The sequence below is a fragment of the Dermochelys coriacea genome, chromosome 1, assembly GCF_009764565.3.
Source record: "Dermochelys coriacea isolate rDerCor1 chromosome 1, rDerCor1.pri.v4, whole genome shotgun sequence".
Classification (NCBI taxonomy): domain Eukaryota; kingdom Metazoa; phylum Chordata; order Testudines; family Dermochelyidae; genus Dermochelys; species Dermochelys coriacea.
In genome coordinates this window covers 300141060-300164328 of record NC_050068.2, presented here as the reverse complement: position 1 = coordinate 300164328, position 23269 = coordinate 300141060, and the positions used below count along the sequence as shown (strand labels likewise).

Genomic DNA, 23269 nt, shown 5'->3' with positions numbered 1-23269 from the left:
ATAAAAAAGCACTGTAGAAGCAAACAATATATTCTAACTGTTCATGTGCTCACTGCTCTGAGACTGTTGTTATATACTAGCCATATGCTGATTGACTTGCATGTTGTTAGACTTATTCGGGCAAAATGGGGTAAAATAACATTTTTCTCTATATTTTGTCACTTAGAAATTATATGATTAACTTTATTTATTATAGACTGTTGACATTGGATAAAAACTAAAATAATATCAGACTGATACCTGACATTTACACTTTTAACATGCAAAACTATTTATAGAATAAAAAGCTAGGAGCAAATTTATATCTACAAACTGAAGACAGTGGTTTTAGTCTAAAATAGGTCCATGGGGTTTCAATTGTGACAGCTATTATTAATTCAGCAAAAGCAACTCCATGCTTCATAACTGTTCTTGTGCTTCACTTATATTAAAGTAATTATGTTATCATCTATGGCATCCTATTTTGCATATATTTGTTTTCATAACCTCAGGACATCTCTACTACCCGATCATTCCATATGAATTGTCCTATTTGCAATTTATTTACAAGACAGAAAAACATCTTTTCATTTTTTAAACCTAAATTAATTTTTAAAAAGATTTTTAAAATAGCCAATATCCAGAATCTGCATATTTCCTATTAATTTATTTTTCATTTGCCACAATATTTTATATTCAACATATAGTATCTTTCTAATTTATTATTAATGCTGAGAGGAGGTAATACAGAAGACACAACATACCCTTTTCCCCAAGTTACATTTTCCAATGAATCCAGATTTTTACATTTTTAATGTCATGTGAGCAACATGGTATAATTGCATTTGAAGTAAGTTAATATTTATTTTTCAAGCCTTACGATCCAAATCCAGTATCCAATCCAAGTAGCTCAGCTGGGCACTCGGGAGCCAAATATATACAAAAAAAAGGAAATGGCTCTGGAATGACTCTGGAGCTGTTCCAAAGCTATTACTGCGGTAATAGCCCTAATATGGTCCTTACTCTAACGAGAGGGAGACGTGGATATGAGTAGCAGAAATATACCCAAGCCTACCTTTGCACCATCTAACTCCCTGTGTTCTGATGTTCTGGAGGCTACTGCAGAGCTGAGCTCTGCACTCACAGCAAGTGTACAGCTCCTCTCCTTCCCATCCTGCATTGCTCCTTATACTGCTTTCATGCCAGAAACCCTCTAAGACAAAGGAGGATAGAGGGTGCAACTGTCTGTGACAGCTCAGCTAAAACAAATTCTAACATAAGGCATGCAAATAAGTTGAAGTATATATTTTAATTGCTTAAATATTAGGCAAAATGTGCTACCTAGATAATTTTGATCATACTCAATCCTTTTTTCACTCACCCTTAAATATATCGTGACTTATCAAGCCCAAGTATTCATACATGATTTCATGCTATTTCCTAATCGGTCTTTAACCATAATCTTATAGTTTAATATACTCTTAGGTTATTTTAACCAAATGTTAAAAATTGCAACATTCATTGATTCAAAGTGTTGTTTTAATATCTAAGATGCCTACAATTTAAAGTAGTATCATAGGAACCTTAATTGCCTTTTGCATACATGCTTTTTTTCTTTTTAAATATATTGTTGCATTTTGGACACCATTACTTATTGAAAGCAGTCATCCATGTTCACATATAGGCAGACTCTGCCATCCTTCCTTACTCTACAAATTGCCACACTGAGAATAATGAGAATAAAGATGGTAGAATGCAGCCCATAGTGTAGAGAATTTTCAGCATTTCAGTGGTCTTAAACATTTAGTGATTTAAAATTATCCCAAAGACCTAGAGGGGAATTTTGTAAGTGAAACACATGTATATATTATGTAATACTGTACTTGCACACACGCTATGTTAAAATAACGTTATTAAGGTTACAAAGCTAAGCACTAAATAATTAGGAAATGCCAGTATTAAAGTTGCCCATGCAATCTTAATTCAACCCTCCTATTCATATGCATTATGATACGATCTTTAATTACATATCCACCTACTATTTTTTTCCACAGGACTCCTCTTTCAGTACACAGAATGGATAGCGCTCAGTTAATGTGTGGCCCCATGCCTTACTTATAGCACACTATTCAAACCATGCTCTGACGACAGAATTACTGCTTTACTCATGGGTTTTTCTGTGGTACTCATAACTGTAGTATCCAAATGCTTCACAAACAATTTATTTTCACAACACTCTTGTGCAATGGGCTATTATTATCCTCATTTTACAGATGGGGAAATGAAAAAGAGCGAGATAAGGTCAAGAATGTCCACTTATTCTGGGTGCTCAATTTGGACAGTTAGGACCTGATGATTCAGAGAACATAGCATTATGTAGCACTTTATATGTTCAAATTACAGCTTCCATTGACTTCAGTTGCAGCTGTGAGTGCTCAGCATGTCTGCAAATTAAATCTAAGGTCTTACGTCAGACACCAAGAAAATGAGGAACACACAATTGGTTACCATTTGTAAAAAGTTTGATTTCCTAGTGACTTGCCCTGCGTCACATAGGAATTTGGCATTAAGGTTGCACGGACAGCCTTAATTCTGGCATTTCCTAACTTTTGAGTGCTTGACTTTGCAATCTTAATAATGTTCTTTCATCATAGTTGTGTGGACTTGTGTGCATGCACATACACAATTTACTAAGTTTTTAATAAAGCTAATTGAAAAAAAATCCCCAGCAATCATATCAACACCCAGGAATCAACAGGGTTGGGACCTTTAGCTCCACTACATAGACCTCTGTCACTTGAGCTAATGGAGTAACAAATAGCAGTAGAAGATTGTCATCTTCCCTGTGGACCTACATGGAGCTATTTGCAGACAGCAGAGGAATGGTGAAATAGGAATTTTTGGGCTCCATTTCAAGCTCTGGAGGGGTATGTGCTCTACTGGGCATAAACTCTTCTGCTCATTGTCTCCCATTCTGCAGATTTACCCTTTCTGCCTCATCCTCTCCAAACTAGCCCCAACTTCCAGTCCCGGGCTTCACAGTCAGTCCCAGTCTCATTCTTATTGCACAGCCAGTCTCAGTTCCCTCCATCCTGACTCATTGTCTGTTCTTTCTCTCCTCCCCTAAACCCCACCTTTGATTGTCGGCCCCTCCTTTCTATCTACTTTCCCTGTTGGCTCTGGCTCACAGTCATAGTCTCCCTTGACGCCTCAAGAGATCCTTCTCTCCTCTCACCCACCTCCTTTCCCCAATTCTACTGTTTCCCAGTTCTGGTCTTCTGTGCTAATTTCTCATTTGGTCTTTCTTTCCCCCACTCACTGGCAAACAAAAAAAAAAAAGCAAAAAAGTTTCTCCCAAAGTGTGTAGCAGATAGTTGTATTAAATACATCTTATCTAAATCCCATACAACTGGAAACACCCCTATTTTGTTTGAAATTGCACCTCAAATCATATTTCCCATATCTATAAAACCCAGGCTTATACAATAGATCTGCAAGATACTTGGTTTCTCGGTTTTACAGAATCATAGATCCGCAGTGTGACACAACTAGAAATTTTCAAACTCTGGAGTCATTGGGCATCACAAAAATCTTTTTTTTTCGAATGTTATTCATAGTAGTAGGAAGCATGACTGTTAACATTTTAGTGTAGGTATGGGCATACATATATATAAATATACATACACTATTTAAAGCAAAGAAAATGAATAAAAATATTTTAATAAAAATGAAAAATAGTACAATGTGTGCCAGTTCTGTTGATCAGCTATATTAGAATTATTCTAAATAATTCATTATATTAAATAATTGCTAAGTAGCATTATTGGTATGTATGCAATGAAGTTGGGCATTTCTAATGGCCGTATCTGTTAGTAAAAACTTCCAGGCTGCAAAGATTTGTAAAATAGCAGGCCACAGATGATGTTCTGATGACTTAAAAATAAGCATATCTCAATGAACATTTTCAGAGACATAGAGTTGCTTTTGTTGAAGAAGTAATAGATGTCATGATTAAAAACCTTTTCCTAATAAAAATGTATTGCAAGGTAAGAGAATTAGTTAAAAGGACTCTTTTGTAACTCTCCGTCACAAAGAATCTGTTTCATTATGTTAGCTGCCATCCTGGCAATCAAGTGACAGATTTTACTGTGGGTTTTCAAATGTCTGTTAAATATAGCGCCTCCATTTTTTGAATGTTTTGAGTAACCCACTGTGTAGCTACTGTTTGAAAAGTAACGTGTCACAGTGGGAGGTTGAAAGGGAATGGGATTCCAGAAGCACTTAGTGCTTAATGGGTCTACTTCTGTAGTGAAGCAGTGTGCAGAAATAATTCTGATTAGGCTTGGTCAATCAAGCTACAAAATCAGACCTGTCCCTTTTCCATTCAGCTCTAAAATACAGAGAACAATCATTGTTTAAAATACAGTTTTTAAAAGCCCTTGCATCTTTAGTTTAAATACCATTTATTTCTTAACATCATATGGCTGATTCTTATACCTCTGAATACTATCAAATGTAGAGGGGGATCAAATGGTTAAACTCAGAGAGGAGATTATTTCTTTCATTTGGGATTTCACTTTAAAAGGAATGAGTAAAGCTATGAAAATAGTAATTTTTAGAATTGAGTTTTCCATGTATTAAATTATACTAAATGTGAATAATGGAATAATGTCGTACCACATTTGTAGTGTAAATAATTAGCTATTTATTACAGTTTCATGTTAGATGATACCATTAATAACTCTTGCACAGTCACATATGTGTAATTAAAAAGGAATAACTTTGAATGATAGGATTTTTGCATAAGCATCATTATATTGATTTAAAGATAAATATTTTTGGATAAAAGACAGACGACTTGGCTGTTAATTTTTAATTTCCATTTTTAAAATGTTTTATATTTTTCAGCTAAATAAGTCATAGCTTTAGTACTAGTGCACCATGTGTGCAGAGGGGGCCCATTTAAGATACTCTGTTAAGTTTAAGAGGTCATATGACTGTGGTCATTGTTGAACCACACGGACAATATGCTTTGAAGTAGATTATATTACATGAGTTGTGCTTTTGTGAAGAAAAGCATTCTTCTGAACAGGTCTTGAGAGCTAAATGGGTTTCAGGGGAATCTGTAAATAGTTATTGTTGTGAACAAACACTATAACTAATGTTGGAGGGATTTTTAGATTTTTACTTGTAAAATAATAGCAAAAGTCATGATGTTTTTAACTGCAATTCTCTGCAGCTTACATTGTGTGCTGTTTCAGAAAACAGATGAATGGTATTTAAACATGTTTCTAAGGAATTATAAAGCTTGAAAAAGAATCACTATTCTGTACCTATGTTTCCTCAAGGTAATTGCTTGAAAAGCAAAGGTGATTCAGGGATTCATGAGAAGTGACAAACCCTGGCTTCGAACACTATATACGGTGCAGTCAGCTTTTTTGAACTTCCTTGGTTTCTTTTTCAGTATGGATAAATTTGCTTTCTGGCACTGGAATGCCATTTGTCATCATCAATAGATGGCTTTGCAAGGATCCACATCTCAGGCATGGTGAACAGAAAATTGAGAGCTACTCCATTTGGCAATTCATATAGCCAAATGCAAGGGCAAAGTGAAAGCAGGTCTCTGAGTTAAGAGAAGCAAATCACTATCAGTTGCTTAGGGGAAAATACTGGATGGGGGAAGATCTGGATGGAAATGCTTGTTGACTTAATTGGTTTTAGTATTTATGTACTGTGTAAAAGCAGGAGGAGCTAGAGAGATTCTATTTTTTTAGATAGAATGTCAGTTACTGTTTAACCTTCCCTCCACCCACCCCCAAGCAATGCACATCATTTTACTAAAGGTTCAAGCAATTAAACAGATTTTTGCTTGCTTTTAAATAAATACAGGGAAATGTTTAACCCCTATTGTATTGACACAAAGCCTGTGCTGATCACACAGTGAAGCCTGGGAGGTCCAAACACAATGTGATTGGCTGTTTAAAACTGTCCTCTTTTTATACATTTCTGCACACAGTCCAGCAACAGCAGGGTTCAGCAGCACACAGTTTTGTCCACAGGATTACAAGGGGGAGAGTGGAGAGTTTTACCAAGTTACCATTTTTTAATAAGAAAATGGAAAGAGGCAAATAATTACATCTGTAAGGTAATATTCTACAGCTACCTTTTATACACCCTTTTGTTCCTCTTTGATGTTCAGTTTATTAAGATAGATTTGTGCATCTAAGTACTGTATCAGTTAGTTTGGTTTATCAGAATATGAGAAATGTGAGGAAGCTGAGTTTATAGCTCTGAGGATGAGGTTAAAAATCTCTTTTGTGCAGTTAATTTTATATATTTGATTTGCTTGGTTAAATTTTCTAAAATTTGAAATCAACACTGCTCTAATTTTGTTAAATTGTGTAGAATGGCTTGAACTGGTAGCACAGTGAAGCCCAGATGTAATTAAATACGGTGTGCTGGAAAGTCTTAGACTGATTTTAATGCTGATTTCTGGGAAAATAAATCCATTATTTTAAAGCTTGTATCATGTGACAGAACTGTTTCTGAACTATCATAAACTTGTTTAATTTTCTTCAAGGATTTACATTGCTGAAAGTTTTCTTTCATGAAAAATTGACCTTTTTTCAGTTACAAATTTATCATATTAGTTTTAAATGAGTTTTGGGGCATTCCCTGGTTATTATTCTTCCAGAATGAATATTTGAGGGGGATCTAAGTAACAGAGTACTATATGTACACAAGAAGAAAAAGTGTTATCACTCACTGATTCTTCTGCTCCTGTTTCATTAAACAGAGAAGAGCATGTTCACTCCTCTTTAAACATTGACATGTGACAGTTCTGTGATAAAAAATCCCTATAATGACTGTTAGATTTTTGCATATAACCCTCTTTAGAAAATAATTGGGGGAAAAATTCTGTCAGAAAAATTAATTTTGGTTTTTGAAATCTCAGAGACCACAGTGCAGTCTAGGGTGCTGTAGCTAAGCAATCCTGTTGTATAAACATCTGTACTAGTATATTCCAGAGAAGTATGATCACTTGCACACTCCAAAGCAGAGCAAAATATCTTTTAAAAACTAAATTAACAGTTTTAGTCTGGCTCATATTAACTATACATTCAGATCCAGATAAGCAAAGCTGAATGTCATATTTTAAGATCTTTTCCCCACTGATTTTATCTATGCCTTTTTCACAATCACTTAAATCAGCTGAAATCTTTGATTTTTTTTCTTTCTTTCTTTGTATTTTGGACCTTTAAAAAAAGTTTGAGCTTTTGTGTATGTTGTGTGTGTTTGAGGGGGAATTGAAAAGGAATTGAAATAGATATACTGTGCTGTATCTTAGTATTAAAGATCAAATTGCCATCAGCTGATACTAAAATAACTATGAAATGTCATTTAGTTTAACTGGGGTACTGTGTTCTCTGTCAGTTTCATTACAACCTAATTTATATAATAAAACACCACTATAAATGGTTGGCAACCTATTTTTGAATTGCCCTAGGTGTTTAGGAAGTCTTTTGCTCGGCTCATCATATATATTTCACTTAAGTAAAAGCTACCCTTTATAACAGACTTTCATTTGTAACAGTTTATCATTTGACTCCTCTGCTTGACCATAACATGCCTAGCTTTAAAGTCTGTTATGTACCGAGAATCGAAAGCATTGATATATTAATGCATTATTTGCAGATAGGCCACTGAAACTTTGAAAACATTTATATTTAAAAAGTCATCAACATCATCAACGTCGTACAGAATTTTAAAACTCTGCTATCACACTCCATTGTTGCTCCATTTAATTGAATGGGGAGCATACTCTGTGGTATATGAGTGCCTTGAAAGTCCAAGATATATACCTTAACATACTTAAAACCACCTTCACCAAACAAGGACACTCCACCAGAGAAGTAGATCGCATCATGGAATGGGTCATCCAACTACCCCGAGAGAACCAGCTTCAATTCAGAAATAAAACCGCACACCCATATGGGGTATCATGAAACAACTATAGCCCATATTTGATGGGGACCCCATCCTGAAAGAAATATTTCCTGAATCCCCACTTCTGGCCTTCAAACCACCCCCACCCTCTCCAAGCTCAACAGCAGAAGCAAACTCCCCTCAGAGTAGGACCACACCAACTCACAACAGCACCAGATCTTGCACAAACTACAGATGCAAAACCTGCAGACACATCTCCACTGCTACAGTGGTCAACACCCTCCACAATACACCTTTCAAGATCCATGGATATTACACACGCCTATCACAAAATGTGGTGTACTTCATCCAGTGTGCTAAATGCCCCAACAACAATCATCTGGCTGAAATCAGATAATTATGCTCTTGAATGAACTCTCACAGGGAAATGATAGAAGACAAAAACACTCTAACACTTGTGTGTGAACACTTTTTAAAAAGCTATCCCTCTATACCTGACATACCAGTCCTCATCCTCAAAGGAAATCTGCACAATGCTTTGAAAAGATGAGCCTGGGAGCTTAAATTCATTACTCTGCTGAACATTAAAAATCATGGACTGAACAGAGACACTGGATTTATGGTTTATTACAACAATTTGTAACCCACTAACCCCTTCTATTTGTCCTAGAGGTGTTAACGAAACACTTTACCTTAAATGGTCCCTTACAATGTTACTCCCTGTCATTTTCATCCATTTCTAAGTACCAACAGGGCCGGATTAAGGCAGGGGCTTTAGGGGCTGCAGCCGAGTGCCCCAGCTCAAGAGGGGCCCCACAAAAATAAATCACAGGTAGCGATCTCCAGTTCCGGGCCGCTAAAAGTCCTGCGGTGCAGTGGGGCGTTCAGGCAGGCTGCCTGCATGCTGTAGCTCCACACCATTCCCAGAAGTGGCTGGCTGTTAGCATGTCTCTGTGGTCCCTGGAGGAGTTGGGGGGAGGCAGCTCTGCATGCTGCCCCCACCAGCACGATCCTCACAGCTCTCATTGTCTGGAAACCTGCTAGTGGGAGCTACGGGGGTGGTGCTTGTGGGCATGGGCAGCACACGGAGACATGTTGTTCCCTTCCTCCCAGGGGCCGCAGAGATGTACTAGCAGCCAGCTGCTTCTGGGAGCAGTGTGGGGCTATGGCAGGCAGGCAGGCAGGTAGCCTGCCTGAGCCCTGCTGCGCCACCAGCTGGGAACCACCTGTGGCAAGCACCTCCCGGCTGGAGCCTACATCTCACACTCCCTCCTACACCCCAATCCCCTGCCCCAGCCTGCTCCGGCACCCAACTCCCTCCCAGGAAAAAGTCTTGCATATAGGGACCCCACAAAATCTAATAGCCCCGGGCCCACAGGAGAGTTAATCCGGCCCTGAGTACCACAATAACAACAATTTTAAAAATTAAATATCTTAACAGAACCAACGTTAGCTGTAGGCCTCAGGAAATTAAATTATATTACTTTTTGATATTGTATATTTTTCTTTATTATTAATGAAATGATCAGAGAATGGTTGTACCAGGCTAGAGCATGTGCTGATTTGTTATAGTATTTATTTATCTACCTTATGTCATCATGAATTAACCAATTTACACATAACACACCAAGAAGATGCCATACAAAATGAAGGGATAAAAACAAACTGTAGCGGACAAAGCTACTGAAGTATCAACTATCACCTCAACCTGTTCTGAATTTGGACTAAAAAAAGAATGTTTGATCCAACAAACCTCTTCTGGAGGGTCTTCCATTGTCCTGGCATGGGTGAAAAAAGAAAGTTCAATAGAGGCAAAGAAGTTACTCACCCTTGAGGTGGAATAACTTTCCACTTCAGATGTGGAATCGTTAGGATAATGCTGAAATAAGTAGATCTGCCTATGTACCATGGATTTGGTGATAATTACTTGAGAAGCTTAGCATATCACTCCAAAAGCACAATAATATTTTAGATAAACTTCTGAGGATATCAGTTCCATAAAAAATGTTAACATTTTGGAACAAATGAAATCCTGATATCTTATTATTCATTATTGATTTTATTTACTGTTTATATTGTAAAAACACTCAAAGATCCCAGTTAGAATCAGGGTCTGTTGTGCTCAGTATTGTTCTAAACAAAAAGAAAGGCACAGACAGTTCTTGTCCCAAAGATCTCACAGTCTAAAATGAGAGGGAGGGTAGAGGATTTAATACTTCTATCTATCCCTCCCTCTCATCTCTCTGCCATTGAAATCAATGGGTGTTAGGTGCTTAGATGCTTTTGAAAATCCCACTGGGCATCTATAAATGTTTAGGTGTCTGAATACCTGTAAAAATCTTTCCCTTAGGCACTTTTGAAAATGTTGCCAAATGTGATTCCCATTTAAAAATAATGAATTGTGGAATGTGGGATAGTTACAGGAGAAGGTGAGTAAGTAGGATTGAGGGAGTGTAAGAAGGGAAAGAACACAGGGACACAGATTGGATGGGGAATGGAGAGAGGAAAAAGGTGTGAGAGGAAGAAGGGGAGGAGAGTGGAGGGCAGGAAGTGTGAAACCAGCATAGGAGGAATTGAGATGAGGAAAAGTAGGAGGATGTTGCAGCAAGCAACAGATCAAAAATCATATCCAGAGTGCAAACTGCAAAAAGCAGCCTTCTGGGAGATGGTAAGAAGCCACAGATCTGAGCCTCTCCACTGCTGTTGTTATGGCTTTCAACTCCAGCTGTTGCTTGAAAAGTTTCTGCTACTGCTGAGGACTGGCTCTCCTCTGGGAGGTTCTGCTGTACTTTCATCACCCCATGTAAGTGAGTAAAGTGAGGAGAATGGAGTTATCCCAAATGCATCCGATGAAGTGAGCTGTAGCTCACAAAAGCTTATGCTCAAATAAATTTGTTAGTCTCTAAGGTGCCACTAGTCCTCCTTTTCTTTTATCCCAGAAGGAGGAGTTCCCACACTGAATCCCGGGTCAGAAGATGAATTAACACACAAACCATGCTTTTTTTTTTAAAGGTGTAATTCAATAATTTCACCAATAGTGGCAGATGTAGGGCCCAATCCTGTAAACCCTTAGGTATTTGAATAGTCTTACTGAAGTCATTAGGACTATGTGCATTAGTAACTGTATGCACTTGCATATGTGTTTGTAGAATTACCGCCTTTGTACATTGAATTGCCCACATACTTGCCAGGTACTTTTCTTTTGCCTTCTACAGAAGCATCTGGCGTTGGCCATATGAAGGAGACATGATACTGAACTAGTCAGTCTGATCAGATGTGGCAGTTCTTCTTCTAGTACTGGTCCCTATGTGTAATTCCACTGTGGGTATGCATATGCTCTATGGAGACTGGAGATTTCTAGCAAGTAGTGTCCATTAGTCCGCACCCACATAGTTGTTCTCTTCATGTTCCATACTGAAGGTATAAGGGGTGGTGCAGACTGATCCCTCTCCAGGTCCTTCTTTCTGCTTCATGGTGCTGACTGGTGAATCATAGTCCTCCAATGTCTGGAACTGATCCTCTTCCATGTTTTTTCCTGTAAATATTTACACGTTTTATATTGTTATCATTAGATAGATAGAATCCCCATGCTGGGGAATTTTCCAGTCTTTTGGTGTGGGATTGAGATTATGCCCAGACTCCTGGGCTTTAAAAATTGTATCCTCATCGTCCTCCTCCTTTCTGGTCAGCAGTGACAACCAGCACTGCTTGGAAAAACTCCTGTCTCCGCTGAGTACAGTATATGTAGCTCTTTTCCCAGCTGAATGCAGCAGGTATGAAACTTCTGGCTTTGGAAGCACCTAATGGAGTACTATGAGGTCTCAGTTGGATCCAGGGCAGGGAGACCTCCCCACTTCCCCAGTGCATCAGCTTGAGACATCAAGAAGTACAGCTCCTAGTCCAGTGTCCGATTCAGGGGAAGGTATGGCTAGAGTGAAGGACCCTTCGTCAGGGTCTTCTCATGGGATGAGAGGCACTCTCATAAACATAACTGTAGATCCCCTTTTTGATCTTCTAAGAGAATTCCTCAACTCTGTCCAAGTCAGGTAGCTCTTCATGCCCAGGAAACAAGGACTTAGGTCCTCCTAAGCCTCGTGATTATAATCAGAAGTCTCATAAGAGCAAGGTGTCAGGGGCCAAACCAGCTAGGTTCCTTGATTAACTTCACTGCTAGGCAACCAGTGATCCTAACTGCACTGCTTTGGAACTGATAGAATAGCCACAGACCCTGACTGGCTGCTGGTGTAGCATCCCTGCTTATAAGCCTGGCCTACACAGCAGATCAGTTGCAGCGCAACTGTACCACAATCACAGCTGTGCTTGTACTTGTTCCAGGCCTGTTCCAACGTGCTTCCACTTCCTGCTCTGCTCTGCTCAAGTCCCTGTTCCCCTCTAACTTCTGGCTTTGATCCTCTGACTTACAACTTGGGTCCTCTGATTCTGACATTTGGCTTCTGTCTCTCCAATACTGATCCTTGGCTCTGCCTGTGCCTATGAGTTTAGTTGAATCCTTCAGCTCTGGCATTCAGCTTCTGTCTTTCTTGTACTGACCCTTGGCTAATTCCTGAACTCTGCCAACCCTGGACCCAGTTATAACCAGTAGGGTGAACTCTCATTTTAACCACTAGGCCTGAGGACTGATGGCCCAGTCGGCTATAGTTTGAGCAGCCCAATGCAAAAGCTAACAGCCCACCTCATCAGCATGGACCCTACTTGGACCGATTTTTCTCTGGTGGAGTTGGTGGGGGCCATAAAGAGGGCACAGATGTCTACTATGCAGATGCAGAACGAGGCCCTACAAGCCTAGGCGGCTTCACTGGCAACCTTGACTCTGGTCTCTTGGGGGCTGAAGGTCTCACTCCCAGACAACTTTAGTGGTAATCATGGTCAGTTCTGAGGTTTCCTAAAGCAGTGCCTGCTCATCTCCTTGCTATTGTTCACACCACTGACCAGGTTTGGGTAAGGCTCATCATAAGTTTGCTCACTGGGGAGGACTTGGCTAGGAAGGCCCTATCCTGGGCCTGTTGGAGCAGTTCATCAGGCCATGTCGGTTATCCTCAGTGACCCTCCACTGCACCCAAACCACTGAAGCTGTGCTGTGAACACTAAGTCAAGAGCATCAATCAGTTGCTGCTGAATTCCATCATATTTCCTCTGACACCAAGTGGAATGAGGCTGTGCAACATCATCAGTTTTGGACTGGGGTGAATGATGATATAAAAGACAAACTGGCTCAGGCTGCGCCTCTGACCCATCCCAACGACCTCATTGACCTATGTATCAGAATTGATGACTTCCTTACTGTGTGATGCCATGAACGTGACCCAGGCCTTCGAACCCTGATGATGCCCCAGCTTTTGACCCCCTCAGCTACACACCCTGCTCCAGGACCTGCACATTGATCAAGCCTGTCCACTGATGTCTGAGGCTGAGAAGCACCAACGTCAAACTTTAGGCCTGCACCTATTGTGGGGCAGCAGACACTTCGCCTAGTGATGCCCTGCAAAGGTCAGACCAGCGTCAGTATTGGGAAACATCAAGCCCCAGCCCCAATAATGGGGGGTAGGCTTGGCTGGTCCCTCCCCACTCCAGAGACTCTCGACCTCCACAAGCCTCTGTCAGGATGGCAGCAACTACAAATCTACCCTTGATGCATCTCTGACTGCCATTGCAGCTTCTACGCCCAGCAAACCAGCAGTCCACCTGGAGGCTCTGGTCGACTAGGGGCTCTCAGCTAATTTTGTAGACCAGGATATAGCTAAGACGCAAAGGATCCCTGCAATGCTAAGAATTCCCCAGATCTGGCAGAAACCACTGATGGGTTGCTCCTGGCTTTGGGGCCGGTCACCTACTATACCACCCCCTCAGGGGTCATTACCCTCCAAGGGCACTGGGATACCCTTCAGTTCCAGTTGATTCAGGCTCCCCACTCTGTGGTCATCCTGAGAATGCCCTGGTTTGCTGTTTATGACTCCTGTAGCTGTTGGCAAAAAGGGACGTTCTGCTTTTGCTCCCAGTACTGCCAGTGATTCTGACATGTTAAGGCCAAAGAGAGAACTGGTATCCTCATGTTATTGTTTGGGAAATCCCTGCTGCGAGGAAGGGGTCCACAGGAGTTGGGTGTGCCCCGACTTTCCCATCTGCCATTATCAAAATGTCTTGCAGGTACCTCAACCTTGCATATGTATTTGACTAGGGAAATGTGTACAGCCTGTCCTGGCACTGCAAATACAACTGCCCAATTGACCTTCAGCCAGGTACCAAAATTCTGTTAGGTCTCATATACACCCATATTGAAGCAGAGCTCCAGGCCCTTTGCATCTGCCTGCAGGAGAATCTCCAGAAGGGGTTTATCCAGCCATCCACCTTTCAAGCAGGGACCCCAATTTTCTTCATTAAAAAGGATGGTTCCTTTCGGGCCTTGCATTGATTGCCAGTAATGTGATGGTTTGGAACCATTAGGCACTTCCCTGTTCACCTCTCAGACAAACTGGAAGTGCTGCATATACTGTTACAGGGGAACTCAGGGCCAAGTCTTCAATGGCGATGCTATCCTGCTTCCTTGGACAGACTGCCTAAACCAGTGATTCTCAAACATTTGTACTGGTGACCCCTTTCACACAGCAGGCCTTTGAGTGCGACCCCCCTTATAAATTAAAAACACTTGAAAATATATTTAATACCATTATAAATGCTGGAGGCAAAGCGGGTTTGGGATGGAGGCTGACAGCTTGCGACCCCCCCCCCCAATGTAATAACCTTGTGACCCTCTGAGGGGTCCCAACGCCCAGTTTGAGATCCCCTGGCCTAAATGATGTCTTTCCTCCGATCTCACTTCATTGAGTATTGTGGAAGATTTGACAGGGCAGAGCATGAGCCATTCTCATTGCACCAAGATGGCCCAGGCAGTTCTCAGTTCTTCTGCACATGTCAGCCTGACTGTCAATCAGCATTCATTCTTTGCCAGGCCTCTTGACTCAAGAGAACAGCAAGATCAGACATCCCCATCTGAAAACTCACAACTTGGTATTTGGACATGTTGGACCTAGAATGTTCCAGTTCCCATAATGTGCAAGCTATTTTTACTAATAGTAAAAAGGACTCCATCAGAAAATGTTACTTTGCCAAGTGGAAGTACTCTCTGTCTGGGCCCAGTGGCGATCCTTAATATCTTAAACTACTTCCTTATCCTTAAGGATTTGGGCCTTTCTCTTAGCTCAGTACAGGTGCACCCAACTGCAGTTAGCATGTGTCATCCTCCATCAGATGGCTACTATGTCTTTACTCACCCAATCACCTTCAGATTCTTAAAGGGCTGAATTAGAGCTTTCCTACTAGTAATGAAACCACCCGTCAATGGGAGCTTAATTTAGTGGTTTAAATAGTCACCAAGCCACCCTTTGAACCTCTGGCTATCTGTTCGATGGCTCACCTATCTATGAAGTTTCCCTTCCTTGTTGTCATCAACTTGCTCAGACAGATAGGTGAGCTAGGGGCCTTCGTGCAATGGTGGGCAACCTGTGGCCCATGGGCTACACGCGGCCCATCAGGGTAATCCACTGGCAGGCCTCAAGACTGTTTACACTGACTGTCCACAGGCATGGCTGCCCGCAGCTCCCAGTGGCCGCAGTTCGCCATTCCCGGCCAATGGGAGCTGTGGGAAGCAGTGCAGGCGGCAGACGGTCAATGTAAACAAACTGTCTCGCAGCCTGCCACTGGATTACCCTGATGGGCCGCAGATTGCCCACCACTGCCCTAGTGTCTTACTGTGACTGTGCCTGAAATTCATCCCTAAAGTAACTTTGCAATTCCACATAAATTAGACTGCCCACTTACCTGAGTTACTTCCAGAGCCCCATACCTTCCCAACGCGGGGTTCCACTTACACAGTCTTTATTGAAACTTATTTTGGTATACCTGCTGCTCTTGAAACAGCAAGGTCTGGCCCTTTTGTCATTCAAGGTCCAAATGGCAGCCATTTCAGCTTTCCGTCCAAGGTTGACAACAGTTTGGTCTTTTTCCACAAAATGGTAATATCTTTTCTCAAAGGCCTGGAGAGGGTGTTCTCTCAAGTAAAGGAACCAATCATCCTTGGGACCTAAACCTTGCCTGCACTTCGAGCTGCTAACAACATGCTCACTGTTGCACTCTCCTGGAAAGTGGCTACTATTGGCCATCACTTCAGCCAGGAGAACCATCTCTTCAGCTCGGAGATCCGAGCCCTCATGTCAGAACCCCTGTATACAATCTTCTTCAAAGATAAAGTACAGCTTTTGCCCACATCTAATGTTCCTCCCAAAAGTGGTTTCACAGTTCCAGTGCAGCCAAGCAATTTTTCTATATGTATTCTACCCTAAGGCTCATGCAGCTACCCCACCCTAAGCAACAGCATCTGCTAACTCCATGGATGTTAGATGGGCCCTGGTATTATATAGTCAAAGGACCAAACCATTCCACAGATTGGCTCAGCTGTTCATAGCGATAGCTGAGACAATGAAGAGGCTCCCCATCTCTGCTCAGAGGATTTCGTCATGAATTACTTCATGTATCCGGGCATGTTATGACCTTGCGGGAGTTCCTTTTCCAGTTAACCTGACTGCTCACTCCAGAAGATCTCAGGTCCCTTCAGCTGTTTTCCTAGCTCAAGTCCCTATGCAATATATCTGCAGGGCAGCAACCTGGTCCTCATTGCACACATTCTCAGCACAGTATAGCATTACCTAACAAGCCAGAGACGATGCCAATGTCGGCCATGCAGTGTTGCAGTCAGCTTGTCCTTGAATGCCGAGCTCACCTTCTGTGCAATTGCTTGTGAGTCATCTACATTGGAATGGACATGTGCAAGCACTCAAAGAAGAAAGAATGGTTACTAACCTATCTGTAACTATTGTTCTTTGAGATGTGTTGCACATGTCTTTTCCAAGACCTGTCCAATGTCCTCTCTGTCTGAGGGTTGGTAAGAAGAAACTAATGGGGTGCTCCAGACAACTCCAGCTAAATTTAAGCCCTTGCTATAATATATTATAAAGCAGCATTTCTGTAATAATATTCTTTCTTACAAAACAATCTAGTTGTATATTACATATTTGAAAGTCTTCTTCTAAGCTTTTTAATAAATGCCATCACACACCCTTACTCAATTATTCATCTACGCTACAATTGCTCCATAGAATTTCAAAACCAAGAATCAGGTTTTAATTTACATGTTTAAACCTCCAGGGTGTAATCCTGGCCCCACTGAAATCACTGGGATGTTCACCATTGACTTCAGTGGGGTGAGGATGTCTCCCCATGTCACTAAGATCCTTACACAATTAATACTGACAACTCTTATTCTTTTTAATGTAGGTTTTAATCCTCAAACTGCAAGAAATGCTATACCGAATATCCTCGGTATTAGTTCCAAGTTTCTTCTTGCTTCCCTGTTTCTCTTGAACATCCAAAAACTAATTCAAATTTCAAGTATTGGTCTGTAGATGTTTCAAAGATGATTCCATTGCATAATTTACTTGGATCTTCAAGCTTTTGATTAGCTCTATTATAAGAGACTATTAAGGAAAAAATAAATAACTACACAGTAAAGGGCTAATTCTTGTTATGAATTATAAGTGAGTTCATTAGAAGGGTTGTAGAATACTCATTGCAAACAGTTGATCTTCAAAGTAGATGGAAGTTAATACTGACCTAATCAAAGGGTTGACTCTTTGACCTTTACCCACATCAGTTCAGAAATTTAGCAGTTTGAATATGCTCTTGTTTCATTCTTGTTTCTTTTCTCACAATTAAATGGGAAAAACTGAAATGAATTAAAATGGATTACAATGCATACAAGGCTGTAGACCATATTTAGTTTAAAAGGTCATCATGTGGGAAAACAGAAATCGTTTGGGCAAGATTAAGAAAAAAAAGCCTCAAAACTGGTCAGTGAAGCTGCACGTGTTTGGCATGCACAAAATGAACATTCATTTACATCAGCGTATGTATGGTCCAGATTCAGCAAAGCACTTAAGCACCTGTATAACTCCAAGCACAGAAACAGTCCCATTGACTTCACATGCTTCAGTGCATTGCTAGATTGGGAGCTATGTGCATGCAACATTTGAGTGCAAGTCTGGAAGTTGACTTTGGAAAATTAGATCCTCTCTGTTGTAACTGGCAAGTAACTGGTCCTGCTGAAATATATGAACATTTGGGTTTTTTGAACATGGCATTGAAACGGAAGGCTGTCTGTAACCATGAAACTAAAGACACATATCAGTCTTCCAGAGTTACTAGACTTGCTTTCTCTGTCTGATTTTTGATTATGAAGAGACCACAAATTCAGTTTAAAGAACATGTCAAATGATTACATAATTGTGAGCAAAGTAAAACACCTCTAGGCTAGTGTTGAGAAATAAATCAAGGTTGTCAGGTCACAGAACAGTGTAACTGCAAAATGGACTTAAACAGGAGGTGAAAGAAATTCAGATGAATTATCATGTGCTACCAATGGTGTCAAATTGAATGAAACTAAAACAAATGAACTAAGTTACTGAAAGGAGTTGTGCATAGTTTTAACTTTTTATAAGTCTCTTCTGTTTTAGTCTCCTCATTTGTAATCAGAAATGCAATGAGATGCAGTAAGTTATACATCTGTAATAACCTCTCTAGAAATGAAATAAAAAAAATTGATATTATAATTTTAAATCTGTACTTTGACACATGGCCTGATCTTGCAGACATTGCCGGGAATAGACCTGGCAAGTGGGACTGCTCATAGTTGCAAGCCCAGTTGTATTTGCAATCTGTAAAGTCACATTTCAGAACTCACTGCACTCACAGTGAGAGGCAGGTAAGCTCATTTCTCACAGTTTCGAACATAATAGATTTGAAAGTTCAACTCAGCTTGTATTTGGTTTGTTTTCTAGTGAAGAGACACTAGAACAACAGCAGATAGAAAACAAATCCGGTCACAGTAGCACCTCTACTTTATGAACTAGTTGGGGATTGAGGAGTGCAGAGACAGAGACGTTCATAAAATTGAACATCTCAGAATTACAGTTGGTACAGTGCATACGTTGCAGCATAGTGCGTTCACTTTCTTCTTGACTTTCAGACCCACTGCGCAGTGATTTCCAATGCACTGAGCTCATCGGAATGTAAACTGATGTTGTCTTGTTCTTCATCACTTTCCTTATGTGATTTCCCTCTCCCCCACAAATTGGGAAAAATTCATGTAACTAGTTATTTATAAGATTGTTGTTCATAAAATCGAGGGTTCTGCAGTAAATTATAGGTTTAAAATTTTGGTGAGCAGGTGGAGTGAAAAAATAATACAGAGACTGTGGAAAAAGAATCAGTATTAAAAAAAATACTGAACTGGGCTTGCTTTACTCCTGTGACTGAGCGCTCAACAGGACAGGCTGGGGAGACATTCAGGGTGCTGATTACAGCCTCCTCATTCTTTGGGCCAGCCGGGGTCCTGACAAGAGGTAACAGCTCTTTATTCCGCTGATGAAGGGTCACTGTAAACACCTGTAGAGCACAGGCGTGGAAGCGCAGAGCTCTAACACAACTGCTCCACATTCTGCTTACCGATGACATGCCCCCGCCTGCCTCTTATGTTGCTAGAGGTTGAGAAGCAATACACTTTTATCAGCAAGAACTTTCCCTCGAACAAAGGAGTTCCCTGCTGGCCAGTTGCATCTACTTTCCAGCCCATCTGCACTTGCGAAGTGGCACAAAGGAGCTGGATCTCATTACGGAATCCTGTGTGTGTGTGTGCGTGTGTGTGTGTGACCCATTTTTGCCAGTGTAACTTTTAGAAAGTTGTTCTAGCCCTAAGACATAGTACAGGCATCTCTTTAACTTTAAAAAAGTTTGTTTTTCAATTTGGATTGTCATTGGAGGGAGGAGGAAATGGGCTTAAATTATGGGGAGAAAAGGGTGAATAATTCTAGTTTAAACATTCGGAATAATTTAATGTGATTTGCAAAAACCCCAATTCTCCCCCCCCCCGTGCCCTCATGCCTAATCAGAATCCACATAGCATTGCTGCAAGTTTTCACTGTTGAGCCAAAAAGTAACTCTCAGAGAACAGATGTAATTATGAGGTTTTTGATCTACTCATTGAAGTCTTTGAGACAGTATCATTAGAGAGATTAAACTTTTTAGAACATTTTCTCTGTATTTTACATGCTTCACTAGGTAAAGAAAAGGTTTCAATCAGGAAAATTCTTTGCAATTATATGCAGACATTTTCCCCTCTCCAAAACTCCATTTATTGAAGCATTTTACTAATCCACTGTATTACTAAAGGACAGCTGTACTTCCCTCTCCCCTCCGGTATCTGGGATTTCTAGGAAATCATGTATAAATAGTTGAATTCCTGACTTTTAAATTATTTAATTATAGCCTTGTGTGTATCAGAGCTTTCAGTGCAGATGTTAGTCTTTGTTTATTACAGATATTTTGAAAGTAAAGAAGATTTTTTTTATTTATATATCTCAAAATGCTATGTGCTACCCCAAAATGCCAGAATGTAAAAAAAGAACAAAACAAAAAGGAATAAAGTTATTTTGGTGTTAAGGTACAGAGTTGAGACATTGTTGTTATTTATATAGTTCCTGAAGTTTGCTGTTTGTTTTACAAGGTAATAAAAGAGGCACAATCCCTGTCCTGAAACGCTTACAACCTAACTGTAGTTGTGATACAAGAGAAAGGAACAAACACCTGGGTATAGGTTTGATGGGGGGGGGGGAGAAATAGAAGGGGTGTATGCAGGTGATGATAAGATCACATGGTTATTCAGGTAACATGTATACATGTCTTATTGGTCTCACAATATGTATATCGACACATTTCCCTCTTCATTGCTTTTAGATCAGTCATTTTTTCTGCCAAGACCTTAAATTTTGCCTGATTTTTCTTTATTTTCTTTATTATGTATTATCTCTTTATAGCAGAACCTAATTCCTGAACCCTTGCTGCAGAGCCTCTGTTTTTTAAAACACATTACATTGCTCATCCTAGATAAAGTGCAGCCTTACCTTCAACCAGCCTCATCCTAATTCCACCATGCAACTCTCCTCTTCCCTCCACTTCAGGTGTTGACCACAGTTTCCCTTTCAAGGCCCTCTCCCAACCCACATTCCCTTCTCTCATCTCAAATCTTCCTCTCATTCATAATGAGCCAGTAATACAAGAAATCACAGGGCTGTAGGGAGGCTACTGAAGCTCTAACAAGTAGCTGCTTTATATTGCTGATGAAGCAGTCTCTACCTCTTGCGGGCTAAACCCTCACCTGGGACATAGAGGGTGCACTTCTGCCCCAAGTAGTTGCAAGTGACCACTGGGACTTAGTGCTCCTGTATGAAGGGGAAGAGAAAATCAACAGAAATATTATTAATTCAGTTCTTACTAAAACACAGTTTTGAATATAATTTCAATACAGCTACATTGAACTTATTGTGGCAGGTATGTCAAGACGTATCTCTGACAGGTCTATCTACTTCTGTACTACAATTTTAATTTTTATTTCATAGCAGTTTACTATTTAACATGATTCAATGAGAAGGGATATATACCTATTTAAATGTCTTGTTCTCCAATTTTTTTTCCAGACCAAGCAGTAACATAAAGAAGTCCCAAGAGATAAGAAGGAAAAAAAAAACAGAGACACAGATCATTGTGCTCTGAAAGTATTTGTACAAAGGTAGGACAGTTTTTATTTTCTTCCTAAACATTTATCTTCCTCTACCAATTAACACTAGGTGAAATCAGATCTCATGGCATAAGATACCATGATTGTGTTGTGTTCATAAAATGATACATCACATTCTGTATTAAGTTGCATTTTCAAGCTTGGCATAAACAGTTTGTGATGAGTAGAAACTAAAAAATGTCAGTTTTTCTAGTTGTTAAAGAGCTCAGATCAAATGTATTACAAAAGAAAAGCAGACAGTGTCCCATGGCATCTCATGCTTAAGAAATTACACTTAATAAAATGATGTTCGTAGCTGGGCAAAACAGGGAACAAACTTCAGAACAAGTCATACCAGGAAACAAATGCTCCTCTGAAGATATTGAAGTTCGAAGATTCTTATTATGCGAGTAAATACAATTTTTCCTCCCTCTTCCACACTCCCTTACAGTTTTTGTTATGGAGCCATCCACTCACGGGTTCTTCAGTCCCACAGTTTCAGTCACAAGAGTAAAAAGCCTGTTTTGGAAGTTTTGAATTTGAAGTTTGCTTTCTGTTCTTTTTGTATTTGCTTTGTACAGGCCTTTCACCACTAAGAAGAGATAGCATTGCTAGAATTCAGCAGTGGCTGCTGAATAGACATCTGTGTTTTAATATATGACTTTTGTGAAAGAAAACTCTTATTTTGGGATCTTGAATACAGTAGTGTCTATCAGAACAGATGCTATCTATGTTGTGCAGTTCATAGGCGTGGGTGGCTGTACAGACATTTCACTCTCATTTGTGTGTTTCAGATTTTTTCCCAACTTGACGAACTGTATAGTAGACTTAAAACAAGGAAAAGAAAGTGATAGGTAACAAAAAACATTGACGTGAGCCAAATGGTGCTGCCGTTCCTAAGAGTCAGCATTCACTGCATCTTTTCTTTCTAAAGGTTTTATTTTGTACAGTTCAAGAATCTAGTCCAAAATGGTACCAAGTCATTCATGAGCTAAATGCTGTTCCATAAAAGTCAACTGTTACCATCATTTTTTGAAGCTAGATTGCTGTCTGAAAAAAACATTAAAGATGCTCAAAAGCTCATTTGGGTGGTAACCAAATGTTGTTCTCTAGGAAGCCTTCAGGTCCTCTGGCTTTGCTGAAGGCTGCTTTGATTCACTAGTGTCTTGAGTTCCTGTCACAGTGCCGTTGCTGCCCAGTTGAAACCCTGTTCTGCTGCTGGGCAATGCTGCCATGCAGCAGATTCCCTGGGGCCACATGGCTGAGTGACAGCCAGCCATACCTAAGCTGTCAGCCATTTGAATGTTGAATTGGCTCATGGACAGGTGCCTGCCCCCAGCAGTGAGGTGGTCTGGCCTTACTCTGTGACTCTTACTCTCCCTGTGCCTTGCTAATTGCTTCTACATTTGAGCTTTTAAATCTTGATGCTCCTTAGAAACAACTTAGATAGAGAGGGATGATGCATTATCTTCTTTTGGCAGGGACCAGTACCTTATACTCGGACTTGTGACTGTAAAATGGATAGTAGCATGAAGACCTAGGAGAAGGGTCAGAATCTGGGGGGGAGCATGGGCTGTTATAGCAGAAATAAGGGAGAGACAAGACAGAACTGGTAGGGATGGGAATCAAATCAGTATCTTAGATGTCTGTATACTAATACGA

At 40.4% G+C, this 23269-nt stretch overlaps 1 protein-coding gene across 49 annotated transcripts in view; it reads left to right on the top strand.

Annotated features, from left to right (window-relative positions):
* Positions 1-23269, top strand: part of NRCAM (neuronal cell adhesion molecule) — a 285751-nt gene that overhangs the window by 90902 nt on the left and 171580 nt on the right. For 46 of the 49 annotated variants that reach the window (XR_006275037.1, XR_006275038.1, XR_006275039.1 and 43 more), the window contains exon 2: positions 21528-21619. The exons of 1 other annotated variant lie outside the window; for it this stretch is intronic. The gene's annotated coding sequence lies outside the window, so the exon portion shown is untranslated. Of the gene's footprint in view, positions 1-5985; positions 6125-21527; positions 21620-23269 lie in introns of those variants that run through there. 2 more of the 49 variants (XM_043494892.1, XM_043494745.1) reach the window with 1 other exon arrangement.